Source organism: Mesoplodon bidens (assembly GCF_964165515.1).
Source record: "Mesoplodon bidens genome assembly, chromosome: 6".
Taxonomy (NCBI): domain Eukaryota; kingdom Metazoa; phylum Chordata; class Mammalia; order Artiodactyla; family Ziphiidae; genus Mesoplodon; species Mesoplodon bidens.
Window position 1 is genome coordinate 17085114 of NC_138162.1, and position 19335 is coordinate 17104448.

Sequence of the window (19335 nt, forward strand, 5' to 3'; positions counted from 1 at the left end):
TTGCTGATCATCATTATTCTCCGCACTGTTAAAGGAAGCCCTGACTTAACCGCTTCCGTGTAATCCTTGCAATATCCCCTAGGGCGAACACTGTTGTCGCCATGTTGCAAGTAAAAGAAAGGGCTCAAAGAGGTGGCTGACTTAGTCTCGTCTCAGAGGTAAGGGGCTGGATGTCTGGACTCGAAAATCTGCCTGACTTCAGGTACAGGGCTTTCCACCCAACCACACTGCCACCTGAGGCAGTTCTAACAAAGGCATTAAGGAGGGGCCACTTCCCTCATCATATGCTGCCCCTTTTATCCCTGGGGAGAGACATGAGTGACAGTGAGGGCTCTGTTCAGGGCTGGAGTCAGCAAACGGTGCCCTCCTCCCCATCTGTTTTATTGAAACACAGCCACACCCCTTTTTATGTATTGTCTGTGGCTGCTTTCCTACTACAATGGCCAAGTGAATTGCTAAAGAGACCATGGCAGGCAAAGCCAAAAATATTTACCATCTGGCCCTTTACAGAAAGCTTTGCTGACTTCTGGTTTGGAACATGAGTTGGTGAATAGAACCAAGTTCTCCAACCTCGTCTTCTTGCTCCAGGCCATTATTCTGGGCTAAGAGGAACCTGTGATTTGGAGGGGGAGGAAAACTAGCCCTCTGCCCAGCGCTAATATTAACTCACCACGTGACTCAAAAGAGACCTTTTTTCTCTCCCGTGTAAATTATCTTATGTTTAAAATGAGCAAATTGGACAAGATCCATGGCTTCCAAACTATCTTATCCGTATTTTCCATAAAAATCTTATATGGAAGCCCAGCATGTAAAACAGAATTTGAAAACTGCTCTGTTGAGCCTCCCAGTCCCCCTGCAATCCCCCTGAAGACCTTCATGGGCATCTTTAGGGGATGACACTTTGGGGGCATATGAAAATCACTGGATTAGATCATTTTAGGATCTGTTCTGGCTCTCAGATTCTCTGTTTATAATGAACACCCTATCTCCAATAGGGTACCTCCTATATGGAGATGTTGAGAAAATCAGTTTTCTTTTCTGTAAATTAAAATTGCCTTTGGAAAGAGAACACATTATTTTTCCACTCTGGCTCTCAATTTCCTCATTTATGGAATGAGAACAGTCATCCACACCTCACAGAACCACCCTGAGAATTCAGTGAGGTGGCACATGCCAAGGGCCAGGTGATGAGGTGGAATAGACAGGAATTGGAAACCTTCCAGACATGGTTTCAGGCATCAGCTTAAAAAAAAAAGAAAAGAAAAGAAAAAAAAGGCTTCCCTGGTGGCGCAGTGGTTGAGGGTCCGCCTGCCGATGTGGGGGACGCGGGTTCGTGCCCCGGTCCGGGAGGATCCCACGTGCCGCGGAGCAGCTGAGCCTGCGCGTCCGGAGCCTGTGCTCCGCAACGGGAGAGGCCACAACAGTGAGAGGCCCACGTACCGCAAAAAAAAAAAAAAAAAGGTTTATTGAGCTATGCCACATGCTATAAATCACCCATTTAGCATATACAGTTCAATGGATTTTAGTATATTCACCAGTGCAGCCATCACTAGTCAGTCTTAGAACATTGCATCACTTCAAAAAGAAACCACATGCCCTTTAGTGAATACCTCCCTAAGGAATCACGAATCTACTCCCTGGACACTTCGTATATATGGAATCATATAATGTGTGGTATAATATGTGGTATTTTACGACTGGCTTCTTGCACTTAGCATGATGCTTTCAAGGCTCATCCATGTTGTAACGTGTCAGTAAATTCCTTTTTAAGACCATCTAATATTCCATTGTATGGATATAGCATATTTAGTTGATCATTCATCAGTTGATGGGCATTTGGGTAGCCTTTTGGCCATTGTGAATAATGCGGTTGTAAATATTCCTACACCATTCTGTGTGTGGGCAGGCATCAGCTCTTGCCTTGGGTGAGCAGCTTAAGCTCCCTGAACCTCCATTTTCTCCATTTTTTCATCCATTAAATAGGCTGAGCCTGCATATGTGTGGGCTTGTTGTGAGGGTTATAAGAGAAGCCGTGGTAAGACATCCAGCATAGAGCCTGCCATAGCATAGATGTCTGATAAGTAGTTGTTTACTCTTATTATGAGACAAAGCAAGTTCTCAAAAAACAAAAAGGAGTTTGTCTCTTCGTCTCTTTACTTTTTGTGTTAAGTCTACAGGCTCCTTGGTGGCAGGGAGCTGACCCACTCTCCCATAGTGGGCCTTATATTTTCTAGATTTTGGGGTTCTGTCCCTTTCAGGCAGAAGCCGAGGAGCCTGCCTGGTGAAGTCTGAAAGAAAATTAGCATCTTAGAATATCTGTGAAAATTAAATGGAGCATAAATGGAGCAATTGTTGAGGAGAAATGTTCTTGGAAGGTTGTAGAGAGAGGAAGGTAATTATCCTTCAGCTTTCCAACTTTAAAAGGGCAAAGAGACCCTTCCTAAGTGTTTTTGCAGCAAAACTCAGACATTTAACTCACAGACCAAGCCTTTTTTTTTCCCCGTGTTTGATAGTCTTTTGGTTTACCTTCAAAAGATCCGATGGGGAAGGTATATTAGTACTGTGTTGGTGATTAACAGTGTTCTGAGTGCATCCACGATGGGCCACATGCTTGATGCACCCTGCCCATTTATTCATCAGTTCTTTATCCAGCATTCACTATGTACCAATAACATTTTGCTAGCATTGCTGGATAGATATGCCAGTGATCAAGACAGACACAGCCCTTCCTCCATCGGGGTATAGCTTATCTCATTTAACCCTCAGAGCCCCATTTAATGGATGAGAACATTAAGGCTTGGTAAGTTAAGCTGTCTAATAAGTGGTAGAAACCTATTGGAATTCTAGTCTGTCTCCCAAGACTGTTTTTTCTATTAACCTGCACTGTTTGGGGATAAACACATGACATAGGAAATGTGACTCCTGCAATCAAGACATTCGTAGTCTTCACCATCTAATCCCTTCTCTCTGTGTAAGTATTGATTAAGCTACAAGTAACAGGACATCCAACACTCCAGTGGCTTACACAAGAGAAATGTTTGCCTCTCTCATAGGTGTTTCTGATGTAGGACACTGTGTTCGGTCCTTTTACCTTGTTGCTTTGTTGCACGTGGCCTGCATTCTCAAATTCACCTCCTAGACCAACACTGTTGTCCCAGCAGCATCCACTGTGTCCAAATTTTAGCCATGTGAAGGACAAGAGTCTGGGAGAAGGGCATGTCCTCTTCACTTCATTTCGGGGTTAGGGTTAAACTAATTAGGTCAAGTTCAACTAATTTCCATTTACATCCCTGTAGCCAGGACTCAGATGTATGGTCACAATCAGCTCCAAGGGAAGGTGGAAATTGCCCAGCTAAACTTGGGGGATTCTCTTCCTGCTGAGAGGGGAAGATTGTGTTTTCGGTGTGTGGGGTGGAGCATGAACCGTCTCTGCTGTGTTCTCCGTCCCTACTTGTATTCTTGGAGGCCGACACAGAGGAGGGGCGTGGTGAGGAGGGGGCAGAGACGAGGTTATTTGGGTGGAGGCAGGATCTTGCACCAAAGGTCAAGCTGAAGTGCTGAAGTCCAGACGGGGGGCTGTGAGCTATTGGCTCATTCCTGGAGTCCAAGGTGTGACGCCTTCCTCTCTTCCCTTCTATTCTCTGCATTGGCATCGGTCCCCAAGGAGTCCTCCAGGAACCAACCTAGAGGGGCTTTGGAGAGGGGCTCAGGGTGAAAAGCTCTGCTCTGTGTTTCCATCCGTCCCCAACATCTGGCTAAGCTTTCTTACTCTGTGTCTCAGATGGACTCATTCTTAACCATGTCAGCTGGGTTTCCTGCAGGCTTAGGCAGAGGCTGTAAAAAAAAAAAAAAAAGGTGAAGGAGTTCTTTACCACCTTAGGAGTTCTTTACCACCTTTATTCCCTCTTGGAAACTGGCTGGAGTGACCTAGCGGGAGGGTGTGATGGGGGCAGCCAGGCTCACTTGGGGATCTCTCCTTCAGGGTCTCTGGCCTCATCAGCTTATTTCCCTGGTAACGGAGAAGCTGTAGGTGCAGACAAGTAAGTGCTCAAATGGGTGCATAGAGCTTAGCAGCAGGGGCTGTGGGGTTGCGACGTCCTGGGCTGGAGTCCCTGCTCTGCCAGTCACTGGTGACCTTAGGGAAACTACATAACCCCTCTGAGTCCTAGTTTCTTTGCTTAGATTTAACAGTGATAACAGTTCATACTTCACAGGGCAGATGAAGGATTAAAAGAGCTAGTGTACAAGAAGGGCCAAGTACAGGCGCCCAGGACAGTGTGTGCTTAAAAACGGTCATCATGTCCATTATTATTTAAGTGTCCAGCTCCATTCCTGGAACACAGTAAACAATAAGTGGAAGCTATTATCATTACAGTCTCCTGGCTTTTCTGGGCCCTGCATTTATGACCTCAGCGGCAACCGAGCACAGCCCACTTTACATGGAGTCCTGAGAGCTTGCACCTCTTGCCATGTGATCTTGGAGAAGTAAGTGCACGTGGCCCCTCTTTTCACCTTCACTCCGTGCTCCCCTCCTTCGTCATTTAGTTGATTAAAAACAGCAGGGTTTTCTTTTTCTCTCCCTTTCTGGGTGGTTCTCCTCCCCTCTGTTCCCGTAAAACCCTATCCTAGTTCATCCTCACCCATCAGTGACAGGGACCCTGAATGCATGTTAAAAAATGAGAGACTTGGGAGCAGCGAGTTGGACAAATTAACTGCCTATCCTGAAGAAGGCGGTGCAGCTGCGGCTTGCTCAGAGCTATGACACTAGCTTCCCATGTCTGCTCTTTTTTCTTTTTTTTTTTTGACCTGTAGTTCTTTAAGGGCAATCAACTCAAATACCTCCTCTTTCTGTAAGTCTTCCCTGCCCTCCTATAGAAGGTTACCCATCCCTGGTCCTCCCAACTAGAGGTGAACCTGCTATGATCCTCTTACCAGAGGTTACCTTTCTCTGGGGAGACATCTCCTATAGGCCCAGACTCCTTGGGATGGTACCCAAGCCTTCAGTTTCCCTTTCAGTCTCCAAAGAGCATCCACTCTTCTTTTTCTCTCCAGGAGACTCCGATTCATCACCCACTCTGTGAAGGGTTCGCCATTGCTTTCTTCTTGCAGGGACTCGTTGCTTATTCACTCAATCACTTTGTGCCTCTCTGGCTGCATTAACCCTGGGGCTGGTGATGAATGGCTGTAGAAAAACCCCAGGTTCCAGTCTCGACTCAGCCTCAGCCTGACTGAGTGACCCTTCAGCCCCTTTCTGTGCCCATTTCCCTGGGATGAAAAATGAGGCTGCTCAGCAGTCTCTACCATGCCCAGGGGTGGTGAGGGATTAATTAACAGTCATCAGGAAAGTGCTTTTCTTCAGTGTATAGAATACCTAGAGAAAGACCAATGAACTCAGTAATTACAATAATGCAAGTGATGGGAAACAGCATTGGCCATTCAACCTGAGGTCTTTACAGGAGCAGGTCATGGTAGAGAGGTGATTCTGGAAGTTGGCAGATATCCAGCTCCACAGCTCTGAGTAGCCCCAAAGGCTCCCGAATCTGGCTTTCCTCCCCTTCCTCTTCGTGGCACTCTATTTTCCAGACTCAGAGATTTCGCACATATTATACTCTCTTCCTCCGTCTCAATCTACCCCATTTTACCATGATTTCAATTTCACATATGACTTTTGGGACATAGAAGCTTGGAACTTCCCCAAGCTCCTCACTTTTGTAGATGTGGAAACTGACCCCCCAGGCTGGGAAAGGAATCGTTTAGGGTTGTATAACAATTACAGAGACCCAGGAGAAATCCAGAATCCTGATCTCAGAATCAGAGATCTTTTCTCCCACCATGCATCTTCTCTCTCAACCATGCCTTTGAGCTCTGCTGGAATTACTCAAACTTGGTCCTTCGATTTATCCTTTGGACCTGTCCACTTAGATGGAGCAAATCATCACTGAGCACTTACTCTGTGTCAAGCTCTGTGCTTGGCTGTCAAGTGAATGAGATTGAAACCCTATTCTCAAAGGGTGCTTTGTATATGCTGGGTGTGCAAGACATGTATTGAATGGTTGCTTTCTTCATCACTGGATCACCAGCTCTTAGCATAGTGCCTGGAACATGAGAGTTGTTCAACAAAGAGTCATTGAACGAGGACTTTTGAGTTCTTAGCAACCTTTCAAGAGGCTTCTGCATCAGGTTTTTACCCTCCAGTTCACTCTCTACATGACTCTTCCCCAGACACGAGGCCTATAGTGTCATCACCTCTGGTCTTTGTTCACAAACCTTCAGCAGCTGTCCACTTCCTGCCTAACATATACATACTTCTTTGCTTGGCACACTCGGCCTTGTCAGATGTGGGCTTGACTTCCCTCTTCAGCCCTGCCACTCAAGGCTATCATCTTGAACAAATACTGTAGCTAAAATGACCTCTGCTTCTCAGCTACATATACTCCCCCTGCATTTACATCTCAGGACCATGCTTATATGCTCCCATTCCCTGAAATCCATGCTCTCCACTCAGTTTCAAATGTCCCAATCCTTGAGGGTTAACCTATAAGTCATTGCTCCTATCCGTGGTAAACTCATTATCCTTCAAACTCCATCTTAAGTGTCATTTTATTTTTGAGAATCTTCTTGTCATCATCACTTCCACATAGATTTAGACGCCCCTTTTTTTGGCCCTGTTTCTTTGAAGATTCTTTCTTGGCACTTGCAACGCTTTATCACCCCTATCAATTTATGGGTCTGCTTTCCCCCGCTCCAGTCTACCAGCTGCTTAAAGGGTTGGGATTGTGCCCATGTCCCCAGTCTCAACCCCCTAATACAGAAGTGGGTGCTCCGAGATTCTCATATGGAAGCAATACATGGTTCAGTCTCTTGCTATGAAGCCTTTTGTCTACCCTTCCTCCTTCCTCCACAGCCACCTCCACTGGAAGTGATTTCTTCATTTCCCGCTGTAGAATTTTCTTTGTGCAGTTGGATATCTCTGCTCGCACTCATTAGTAGTATTTACATGCCTGTTTGATGCCTGTGATCTGTGATCAGCCTCCAGTGTTTAGTATTGTGAAAAGCGGGAGGGTGGGACATCAAGAAAGCTTGTTTGAGTCTTGGCCCACCGTAAACTTGCTCCGTGACCATGGGCAAGGCCCTCTTTGACTCTGAATGCCTGTGTAGTCTCCACGTCTGTAAAGAAGTTGTTGGATTAAAATAGCCATCTCAGACTGGCTATCCGCAGGCCACATCTTGCATGCAGATATCATTTTGCTTGGCTCGTAAAATATTTTACTTTAAAAAAAGTGGATAGGTTTCTAGAATGAAAAAAAAATACATGAGAAATTTCACACAACAGCTGGATTTCTAGCTTCTCTGGAAAAATTAGAAGAGCTGCCAAAACTGGGCCCCCTTCCTGCACGGCAATGCGCTGCTGGTGCTCCGTTGTGTTGATTCTTCTGAAAGGGATATGAAGTTCCCTTCCCCCCGCCCCCCCCCACTCTGTAACCCCCTGAGGCCAAGTGTCAGTTGTCATTTATCATCATGTCTGTGCTGCTGATTTTCCCCCATCCATTCTGCACCCCCTCATTTAACTACCAGCCTGGTGTCTGAAAGGCTTTGACGTTGGGACTCCTGAATTGGATGAGAGTTCAGGGCTCCTTTCGTGCATTTCCACCCCCTTCTTCCATTCCATTTCCCTGACTCCCCTTCCAGCTTCTCCATCTCTAAAAATACCCCAATCCTGCTCAGTCATTTGTCAGGGAAGGGGGTGGTGGGAAAGTGGCCTTATCTTGACAGTAGAATATTTTGCCTTCCTGTAATCCCTGCATGTCCATCCTAATTACTTCCTTATCAGTCTCCATGAGGATATACAGCAGGTAATTAGGAGGGGAATTGATAAGCCACTCTTCATCATTAAAGAGTCTGGTAGGAAAGGGAGAAGGGAAAAGGAGCCTCTGAATCCAGGAAGGACAGGGGAGTTCCAGCCCCGAGTGCCCAGCTCTTGGTCATATGATCAGTCTAGGTCAGCCTAGCTCAGACTCGGCACTGGCCGGGCTGGCTGCTCTCACAGACATCAGAGAGGGTGCCTGGAGAGCCCACGGCGACAGAGGAGATGGGAGGAGGGCTGTGCTGTCTGTGTCTGTGTTGTAGGGCCAGGAGGTGAGAGGTGAGCCCCTGCACTCTGACCCAGACCCCTCCTGTGGACAATCTGGAACAGTCTAGTGCCTTCTGGAAGGGCAGGCCAGTCTGTGCTGGACCTGCAAGAGTCTGGCCTGTCATCGGCCTCTCCCTCAGGGACCAGGGCCAAGAATCTCCACTTCAGATGGCGTCTCTTGTCTGCCTGCTTTATTATCAAATAAGTTACATGGGTGATGCCACAGTCTCTTGCCAACCAACTGCTCTAGCAACATCTCACTCCCGCCCTCTCAAGTTTATTGCTCCTGAAACACAACATGCAGTGTGCTCGACCCCTTATTTCCCCTTATGCCCAAGCCACCCTTGCTTCTCCAGCTGTAGGTAACCCAGGACAGGTCCTGCTGCAGTGAGTTTCCCTCAACACCACTCTTTTTTTTTTTTTTTAATTAGTTTCTGCTTTATAACAAAGTGAATCAGTCATACATATACATCTGTTCCCACATCCCTTCCCTCATGCATCTCCCTCCCTCCCACCCTCCCCATCCCACCCCTCCAGGCGGTCACAAAGCACCGAGCTGATCTCCCTGTGCTCTGCGGCTGCTTCCCACTATCTATCTACCTTACGTTTGGTAGTGTATATATGTCCATGCCTCTCTTTCGCTTTGTCACAGCTTACCCTTCCCCCTCCCCATATCCTCAAGTCCATTCTCAAGTAGGTCTGTGTCTTTATTCCCGTTTTACCCCTAGGTTCTTCATGACATTTTTTTTTAAATTCCGTATATATGTGTTAGCATACGGTATTTGTCTTTCTCTTTCTGACTTACTTCACTCTGTATGACAGACTCTAGGTCTATCCACCTCATTACAAATAGCTCAGTTTCGTTTCTTTTTATGGCTGAGTAATATTCCATTGTATATATGTGCCACATCTTCTTTATCCATTCATCCGATGATGGACACTTAGGTTGTTTCCAGCTCCGGGCTATTGTGAATAGAGCTGCAATGAACATTTTGGTACATGTCTCTTTTTGAATTATGGTTTTCTCAGGGTATATGCCTAGTAGTGGGATTGCTGGGTCATATGGTAGTTCTATTTTTAGTTTTTTAAGGAACCTCCATACTGTTCTCCATAGTGGCTGTACCAATTCACATTCCCACCAGCAGTGCAAGAGTGTTCCCTTTTCTCCACACCCTCTCCAGCATTTATTGTTTCTAGATTTCCTGATGATGGCCATTCTGACCGGTGTGAGATGATATCTCATTGTAGTTTTGATTTGCATTTCTCTAATGATTAATGATGTTGAGCATTCTTTCATGTGTTTGTTGGCAGTCTGTATATCTTCTTTGGAGAAATGCCTATTTAAGTCTTCTGCCCATTTTTGGATTGGGTTGTTTGTTTTTTTGCTATTGAGCTGCAAGAGCTGTTTATAAATTTTGGAGATTAATCCTTTGTCAGTTGTTTCATTTGCAAATATTTTCTCCCATTCTGAGGGTTGTCTTTTGGTCTTGTTTATGATTTCCTTTGCTGTGCAAAAGCTTTGAAGTTTCATTAGGTCCCATTTGTTTATCTTTGTTTTTATTTCCATTTCTCTAGGAGGTGGGTCCAAAAGGATCTTGCTGTGATTTATGTCATAGAGTGTTCTACCTATGTTTTCCTCTAAGAGTTTGATAGTTTCTGGCCTTACATTTAAGTCCTTAATCCATTTTGAGCTTATTTTTGTGTATGGTGTTAGGGAATGATCTAATCTCAAACTTTTACATGTCCCTGTCCAGTTTTCCCAGCACCACTTATTGAAGAGGCTGTCCTTTCTCCACTGTACATTCCTGCCTCCTTTATCAAAGATAAGTTGGCCATATGTGCGTGGGTTTATCTCTGGGCTTTCTATCCTGATCCACTGATCTATCTTTCTGTTTTTATGCCAGTACCACACTGTCTTGATTACTGTAGCTTTGTAGTATAGTCTGAAGTCAGGGAGCCTGATTCCTCCAGCTCCGTTTTTCGTTCTCAAGATTGCTTTGGCTATTCGGGGTCTTTTGTTTTTCCAAACAAATTGTGAAATTTTTTGTTCTAGTTCTGTGAAAAATGCCAGTGGTAGTTTGATAGGGATTGCACTGAATCTGTAGATTGCTTTGGGTAGTAGAGTCATTTTCACAATATTGATTCTTCCAATCCAGGAGCATGGTATATCTCTCCATCTATTTGTATCATCTTTAATTTCTTTCATCAGTGTCTTATAATTTTCTGCATACAGGTCTTTTGTCTCCTTAGGTAGGTTTATTCCTAGATATTTTATTCTTTTTGTTGCAGTGGTAAATGGGAGTGTTTTCTTGATTTCATTTTCAGATTTTTCATCATTAGTGTACAGGAATGCCAGAGATTTCTGTACATTAATTTTGTATCCTGCTACTTTACCAAATTCATTGATTAGCTCTAGTAGTTTTTCGGTAGCATCTTTAGGATTCTCTATGTATAGTATCATGCCATCTGCAAACAGTGACAGCTTTACTTCTTCTTTTCCAATTTGGATTCCTTTTATTTCCTTTTCTTCTCTGATTGCTGTGGCTAAAACTTCCAAAACTATGTTGAATAAGAGTGGTGAGAGTGGGCAGCCTTGTCTTGTTCCTGATCTTAGTGGAAATGGTTTCAGTTTTTCACCACTGAGGACAATGTTGGCTGTGGGTTTGTCATATATGGCCTTTATGATGTTGAGGAAAGTTCCCTCTATGCCTACTTTCTGCAGGGTTTTTATCATAAATGGGTGTTGAATTTTGTCGAAAGCTTTCTCTGCATCTATTGAGATGATCATATGGTTTTTCTCCTTCAACTTGTTAATATGGTGTATCACATTGATTGATTTGCGTATATTGAAGAATCCTTGCATTCCTGGAATAAACCCCACTTGATCATGGTGTATGATCCTTTTAATGTGCTGTTGGATTCTGTTTGCTAGTATTTTGTTGAGGATTTTTGCATCTATGTTCATCAGTGATATTGGCCTGTAGTTTTCTTTCTTTGTGACATCCTTGCCTGGTTTTGGTATCAAGGTGATGGTGGCCTTGCAGAATGAGTTTGGGAGTGTTCCTTCCTCTGATATTGTTTGGAAGAGTTTGAGAAGGATGGGTGTTAGCTCTTCTCTAAATGCTTGATAGAATTCGCCTGTGAAGCCATCTGGTCCTGGGCTTTTGTTTGATGGAAGATTTTAAATCACAGTTTCAATTTCAGTGCTTGTGATTGGTCTGTTCATATTTTCTATTTCTTCCTGAGTCAGTCTTGGCAGGTTGTGCATTTCTAAGAATTTGTCCATTTCTTCCAGGTTGTCCATTTTATTGGCATAGAGTTGCTTATAGTAATCTCTCATGATCTTTTGTATTTCTGCAGTGTCAGTTGTTACTTCTCCTTTTTCATTTCTAATTCTGTTGATTTGAGTCTTCTCCCTTCTTTTCTTAATGAGTCTGGCTAATGGTTTGTCAATTTTGTTTATCTTCTCAAAGAACCAGCTTTTAGTTTGGTTGATCTTTGCTATCGTTTCCTTCATTTCTTTTTCATTTATTTCTGATCTGATCTTTATGATTTCTTTCCTTCTGCTAACTTTGGGGTTTTTTTGTTCTTCTTTCTCTAATTGCTTTAGGTGCAGGGTCAGGTTGTTTACTCGAAATGTTTCCTGTTTCTTAAGGTAGGATTGTATTGCTATAAACTTCCCCCTTAGAACTGCTTTTGCTGCGTCCCATAGGTTTTGGGTCCTAGTGTCTCCATTGTCATTTGTTTCTAGGTATTTTTTAATTTCCTCTTTGATTTCTTCAGTGATCACTTCGTTATTGAGTAGTGTATTGTTTAGCCTCCATGTGTTTGTATTTTTTACAGATCTTTTCCTGTAATTGATGTCTAGTCTCATAGCATTGTGGTCGGAAAAGATACTTGATACAATTTCAATTTTCTTAAATTTACCAAGGCTTGATTTGTGACCCAAGATATGATCTATCCTGGAGAATGTTCCATGAGCACTTGAGAAAAATGTATTCTGTTGTTTTTGGATGGAATGTCCTATAACTATCAACTAAGTCCATCTTGTTTAATGTATCATTTAAAGCCTGTGTTTCCTTATTTATTTTCATTTTGGATGATCTGTCCATTGGTGAAAGTGGGGTGTTAAAGTCCCCTACTATGAGTGTGTTACTGTCGATTTCCCCTTTTATGGCTCTTAGTATTTGCCTTATGTACTGAGGTGCTCCTATGTTGGGTGCATAAATATTTACAATTGTTATATCTTCTTCTTGGATCGATCCCTTTATCGTTATGTAGTGTCCTTCTTTGTCTCTTCTAATAGTCTTTATTGTATAGTCTATTTTGTCTGATATAAGAATTGCTACTCCAGCTTTCTTTTGCTTTCTATTTGCATGGAATATCTTTTTCCATCCCCTTACTTTCAATCTGTATGTGTCTCTAGGTCTGAAGTGGGTCTCTTGTAGACAGCATATATATGGGTCTTGTTTTTGTATCCATTCAGCCACTCTGTGTCTTTTGGTGGGAGCATTTAGTCCATTTACATTGAAGGTAATTATTGATATGTATGTTCCTATTCCCATTTCCTTAATTGCTTTGGGTTCGTTATTGTAGGTATATTCCTTCTGTTGTGTTTCTTGCCTAGAGAAGTTCCTTTAGCATTTGTTGTAAAGCTGGTTTGGTGGTGCTGAACTCTCTCAGCTTTTGCTTGTCTGTAAAGGTTTTAATTTCTCCATCAAATCTGAATGAGATCCTTGCTGGGTAGAGTAATCTTGGTTGCAGGTTTCTCTCCTTCATCACTTTAATTATGTCCTGCCACTCCCTTCTGGCTTGTAGAGTTTCTGCTGAGAGATCAGCTGTCCCTCAACACCACTCTTAACCCCTCCAACTGCCTTCAGATCTGATCTCTTCCTTTTGCGGTAGAGTAGTAGGAGGAGGAGGGCCAGCCTACCAGTCTCATCTCTTTTTAAGGTGCTTAAATCTCTGTAGAGGCTCCTTTTGGATATCAGGGGAAATTCCACATCCTGAGCATGGCCTGCAAGGCCTGGCATGATCCAGCCTGCAGTCCATCTCTCCAGCCTCATTACCTACCATGGCCTCGTTCCTGCTTCCTCAAATCTAGATATCAGCTAGGCTGCATTTTTTTTTTCCAGTTTTTTGAAGGATCCATATTCACCATTTTTTTCCTGTATATTCACATGTGCTTCCTCTGGATGGAATGCTTCTGTTCACCTTGTTCTCCTTGAAAGCTCAACTGACCCTATAGCTCTCAATGGAGATGTTACCTCCTCCCATGAGCCTATAAGACCGTGCGAGGGTTGGGTCTCCTCCTTCAACTCCCATAGCCCCGCTGAGCTCAACTCACTGAGTACTTTCCACATGGCTGTGTGCACCATATGGCTAATTGGCACATATTTCTTCCCAGCTAGGAGGGCACATGGCCATGTCTATCTTGTTTCTCTTTGTGTCCCCTGAGTCTAGAATGGTATCCAGCTGATAGTTAGGCAGTTAGTAAATATTGGTTGATTGATTACATGAATTGAGTTAAATGCAAGTAGATTCAACTCAGTTTTACTTTGAGCCTTTATTTCCTCATCTACAAAGTGTGTTATGTCATATATCTACCTTCCTACAATGAAGATGAAAAGCAAAAATGTACAGGAAGAAAGAAAAACAATTAGAATGTCTGCTACATGATTCCATACGAGGGACATAAATAATATTGGGATGAGAGTCAATCCTGGACATAGTTCATGCTAAAAGGATGTTGACTTCTCTCTTTTTTTAAAATTTAATTTATTTTTGGCTGCATTGGGTATTCATTGCCGCACGTGGCCTTTCTCTCGTTGAGGTGAGCAGGGGCTACTCTTCGTTGGGGTGCGCGGGCTTCTCATTGTGGTGGTTTCTCTTGTTGCAGAGCACGGACTGTAGGCGAGTGGGCTTCAGTAGTTGTGGCGCGTGGGCTCAGTAGTTGTGGCTTGTGGGCTCTAGACCGCAGGCTCAGTAGTTGTGGTGAACAGACTTACTTGCTCTGCGGCATGTGGGATCTTCCTGGATCAGGGATTGAACCCATGTCCCCTGCATTGGCAGGTGGATTCTCAACCACTGCGCCACCAGGCAAGTCCCAAAAGCATGTTGACTTCCAATACTGAAGGTTTCTTTGTGGTCATGGAATCTTACCCCACCCCTCCCAACTTCTTTTCATGAATACAGTGTTGGTGATTCAGGATGAAGCAGGGGGTGGGATGGTATTCTGCAGAGTGGGGGCCTGAGTGGGGCCTTTCACCAGGACTTTGGAAGGTCTTTAGTTGGCAAAGCCATAAAGCTTTTCAGAAGATAATGTTCATGTTCCCCAAAGAGACTCTATCTGGGAAGTCCCAGAACCAAGAAGTCAATTACAGACACTGAGTGAAAGCAGGTAGGATCAAATGTGTGGTGCTTGGCCAGAGCGAACGTCTTTTTTTTTTTTTTTTTAGAACCTACAGCTTTTGACATACATACATTTATTTATTTATTTATTTACATCTTTATTGGAGTATAATTGCTTTACAATGCTGTGTTAGCTTCTGCTTTATAACAAAGTGAATCAGAACAAAGGTCTTAATTGATTGCCTGGAATGTCAGTTTACATTTGAGAATGTGCCTTCAGGAATAAGAGATGGGGCAGACAGACTGTGCCCAGATCAGTTTATTGCAGATGATTTTTTGTTTTTGTAAAAGAAGTTGTTCTTTTCAAGCTGTGTGTGTGTGTGTGTGTGTGTGCACGTGCATGCATAAAAATGGCTCACTCTATGTCTGCACCAGACCCGTTATGGGAATGGATAAACTTCAGCCCTCAGGACTGTCAATCTCACATCATGACTAAAACTAAATTAAAAAAACAAGAAACAGGGCTTCCCTGGTGGCGCAGTGGTTGAGAGTCTGCCTGCCAGTGCCGGGGATACGGGTTCGAGCCCTGGTCTGGGAAGATCCCACATGCCGCGGAGCAACTAGGCCCGTGAGCCACAACTACTGAGCCTGCGCGTCTGGAGCCTGTGCTCCGCAACGGGAGAGGCCGCGACAGTGAGAGGCCCGCGCACCGCGATGAAGAGTGGCACCCGCTCGCCGCAGCTAGAGAAAGCCCTCGCACGGAAACGAGGACCCAACACAGCCAAAAATAAATAAATAAATTTATTAAAAAAAAAAAAAAACAAGAAACAAAAATCAGAGAGAGGAGGAATTGGAATACCTTAGTATTTTTATTTATTTATTTATTTTCCCTTTATTAAATTCTGGTCTTGACTCTAGGAGAGGGGGAAAAAATCATTGTTTCTATTCTAGCCCCCGAAGGTTCCCATTACTGTGTAGGTTGAAGGAGTGTAATAACACCACCAGAGACAGGAGAGTGTGTTGAGAATGCCCACATCTTCTGCTCAGGAAGCAGAGCTGGGGAGGAGCCTGACTGCTGAGTTGGATCCCACCTGTGCCTGCGCTGTGCTGGGGGCAGGACCCACCATCGACACCACCCACACTGCCCTGCTTGCTGCTCCACTGCCCAGAGCCAGCAGGGTCAGGAGCCCTGGCGAGAGGAAGCAGTGGGGTGTCCTTGGAGCCCCAGGGCCCTAAGGCAGAGGGCTCTGCCATCCAGCTATGGTAGGAAGCAAGGCAGGTGAGCCCATGAGTGGAAAACCAGGAGGGCAGGCTGGCAGAGCGGGAGCCCACAGACTTAAGTGCACACGACCCATTGTGCCATTTGCTGCCTGTGTGACACTGGTGAGTCCTCCCTGCTCTCTGGGAGTCTATTACTCACTAGAAACATGTGGCGATAACAGCCCATGATGCTCATGGACAGCAGCATGATGACATGCGGACATAAGATGCCTGGTGGGCCTGCCGTGTCCCAGGCAATCATTAAGGGTTAGTGTTCCATTCCTGCATTTATTTACTCAATCCTAGGCCACAGTAGCCACAGTATTAGGAGCTTGGGATTTAAACATGAATAAGGCAGGGACCCTGCCCTCCAAGAATGCAAGGTTTCCTTCAAGGGTGCAGAGAAATAACCACAGTGTGACCAAGCGAGCATAACTTGCTTGTAGACGTGGAAAGCATCTCTCTGCTGTCCCAGTTTCAGGAGGCCCTGGAAGGCTTGGCAGAGGAAATGACCCAGGAGTTGGGGAGCAGTAGAGGCTTGCCAGGTGGTGAGGTGGGGACGGGCAGGGAGAGAAGTTTCTAGACGGAGGGAACAGAATGTGCGGGTGGTAAGAGATACCATGGTGTATTCAAGACCCTGGGATTGATTAGTTCTGTATTACTGGGTTAGTACATCTTTATTATTTTTACTCTAGACCAGTGGTTCTCACCAGGAGGCTCTGTGACCCTGGGCAAGTTACTTAACCTCTCTGGGCCTGTTTCTTAATCGGTTGACTCTAAGAAGTAAATGCTGTCCTATATGCAAAGGTCTTTCCATCTTCTCCTCTGAAAGGCACACAGAACAGTCTTGTTTGATGATTCTTAAACTTAGGCACAAAGTCATCCCAGGCAGAAGCTGATGAAAATGCATATGCCTTGGCTCCTGCCACATTCCTGTATGAGTCCAGTGAATGTGGGCCCTGGGAATATGCATTTCAAGGAGCATCCCAGTCATCCTTATTGGGGATAAATAAGCAGGGGAAACAAACCTTTGTGATCTCTTAAATCAATGCATCTCTCCCCTGCCGGCAAAACAAGCTCACTTGGTGGCTTTATTTGGTTCTCCCTGCTGCCTGGTAAAGTAGATATTTTCACTGTCTTCATTTTGTGGATGAGATAAGAGGACCAAAAGGCTTATTTAAAACAGTTCCTACATTTACATCAGCTTTCAATGTGTCAGTTCCAATGTTATGAACTCAAACCCAGGGCATAGTAGAGAAATTGTGGGGCTGGGAATTGGGCAGCCTGCCTCTCCCACTAAGTGTCTTGTGGGTCTTGGGCATTTTTAGCTCCATGTCCAGATCTCTTGCCCTCAGTTACCTAATATGTGAAATTGGGACCACTGACAGGGCGTGAACTCAGACTCCTCACTTACTCTTTTTTTTTAACCTCTTTATTGGAGTATAATTGCTTTACAATGGTGTGTTACTTTCTGCATTATAACAAAGTGAATCAGCTATACATATACATATATCCCCATATCTCCTCCCTCTTGCGTCTCCCTCCCACCCTCCCTATCCCACCCCTCTAGGTGGTCACAAAGCACGGAGCTGATCTCCCTGTGCTATGCGGCTGCTTCCCACTAGCTATCTATTTTACATTTGGTAGTGTATATATGTCCATGCCACTCTCTCACTTGGTCCCAGCTTACCCTTCCCCCTCCCCGTGTCCTCAAGTCCATTTTGGGATGAATTTCTTATTCCCATTTTACAGGACAGTAAAGCACTTGTCTGAGGTTTTACAGTTACAAAGTGAGAGAATCCAGGTTTTATTTTTTTCCTGCTGGGCTGGAGGCCTCACTGTGCTGCCGGGAGAAAGCACTGGATTAAAATAGAGGTGGAATCGCCTTGAGTATTAGTCTGTCACATGAAGGTGCAACTATAGATCTGCATGAAGCAACTCATTATGGGACCTCACTATATACGTAATAAAAAAGCATGTTCAGAGAGGAGCACGACCCTTAATGATTACTTTGATCTTATCAGAATAAATGGTTCCTTTAGGGCAAAAGGCTCACTCCTTGGAAGAGAAGGGATTATTCCCAGGAGCCTTTGGGAGAAACAGTTTTCTAAGTGGTGCCCTGTACAAAACACATGTGCCTTAATTTGCCTCTCACAGTGACTAGTTGAGTCCCCTCCCGTCAGAGCAGGAGAACCAGCATCGGGTTTTGTCCTTCTTGAGTACTGTATGTTCACAAAGTGCTTTATAACAGTTAGGTCTGGTAACCTGTGTAACCCCAGGCCTTTCTCAGGGCAGCCCTGCTTGGGAAAGGTGGCAGCCAGTGGCTGAGACGCAGGTTATCAGGTGCCCAGCTTGGGCACCTCCTGGGTGACCATGGGCACACCTTTTCCACTGGAGGCCCCGGGTTTCCATCACAAAATGAGGGCATTGCATGCGTGCATTCTGAACCCCCTCCAGAGCCGTGCTCCACGTTTGAGTTAGCTCTCCTATACTTGGAGCCCCAAGCTGGGCCAACAGGAAAGGGCTGACACATCCCTCAGAGAGCACAACACCACAAAATCAGCCCTGACCTTGGATTCCTGGCCTCCCTTATACCAGAGGCTCTTCAATGTCTGCTGATTCTACCAAGTGTCTTCTTCCTTCAGCCAGGAAGAAAGAAAGTCTAAGATGGACCAAGCCTGGAGCAGGGGCCTGGGGAGTTTGGAGTAACCTACACTGTGAGATGGCTGTGTCGCGTTATATTCAGATGCACGATGATAATAATAATAGCTAGCACGTATAAAATGTAGATTCTCCTGCCAAAGTTGTAAGCGTGTTACACATTATAACATATCTAATCCTCACAAAATTCAGGGATAGAGGCATTATTATGTCCCCATTTTATAGATGGGAACACTGAGGCCTAGAGAACATGAGCAACTACTGAAAGGCCCACAGACCAGCGAGTGGCAGAGGAGGGATTTGGACTCAGTCAGGCTGACCCCCAAGACCATGCCCTTACCCTGGACCACACAGCCTCACTACTGAGCATCTTGTAACTTGGCAGGACAGTTCCATTCTGCCTGCACTCCACTGTGGCTCCAACAGGGATCCAAAAGAAAGCAGAGACATTCTGGGCCACCTTGGATCTGGTACCTTGCTGAGCCGCCGGCATCTCTGACCAGGGGTTCAACTACCCTCCGCACACCCAGTCCTGCTGGCTCTCTGCCCTGGCTCCCGGCCCCTCTCTGGAGCGGGCAGCTAGGGGCTGGCACTTGGCCTGCCTTCACCGAGTGTCGGAGCCCTGCCAGTAGCCGGGAGGGCTGCTCCTGTATCCAGGACCCAGCTCTCTGGGGACTCTTCCCTTCAGTTCTCCCAAGGCTGGGGGGTGGTCTCTGCAGTGGTGTTAATAGCTGGCAATGGATGGAATCACAGGGGTACCTTCAGTGCCTGAAATTAAAGGCCTGGGTTTGACAATCCCAGTAGTGCGGGGGTTGGGGGGCTAAGAAATGAGATGTGAGGCAAAAGCTTGGTTCTGCTATTAACTCACAGTGTGATCCTGGGAAGGAGACTCAGCTGTCTTGGAACCTTGGTTTCCCCACCTGTAAAACTGG

General features: G+C 45.1%; 1 protein-coding gene across 3 annotated transcripts in view; it reads left to right on the plus strand.

Annotated features, from left to right (window-relative positions):
* Positions 1-19335, plus strand: part of ASTN2 (astrotactin 2) — a gene marked incomplete at its 5' end in the record, with an annotated part of 938059 nt that overhangs the window by 93074 nt on the left and 825650 nt on the right. The gene's annotated exons all lie outside the window — the stretch shown is intronic.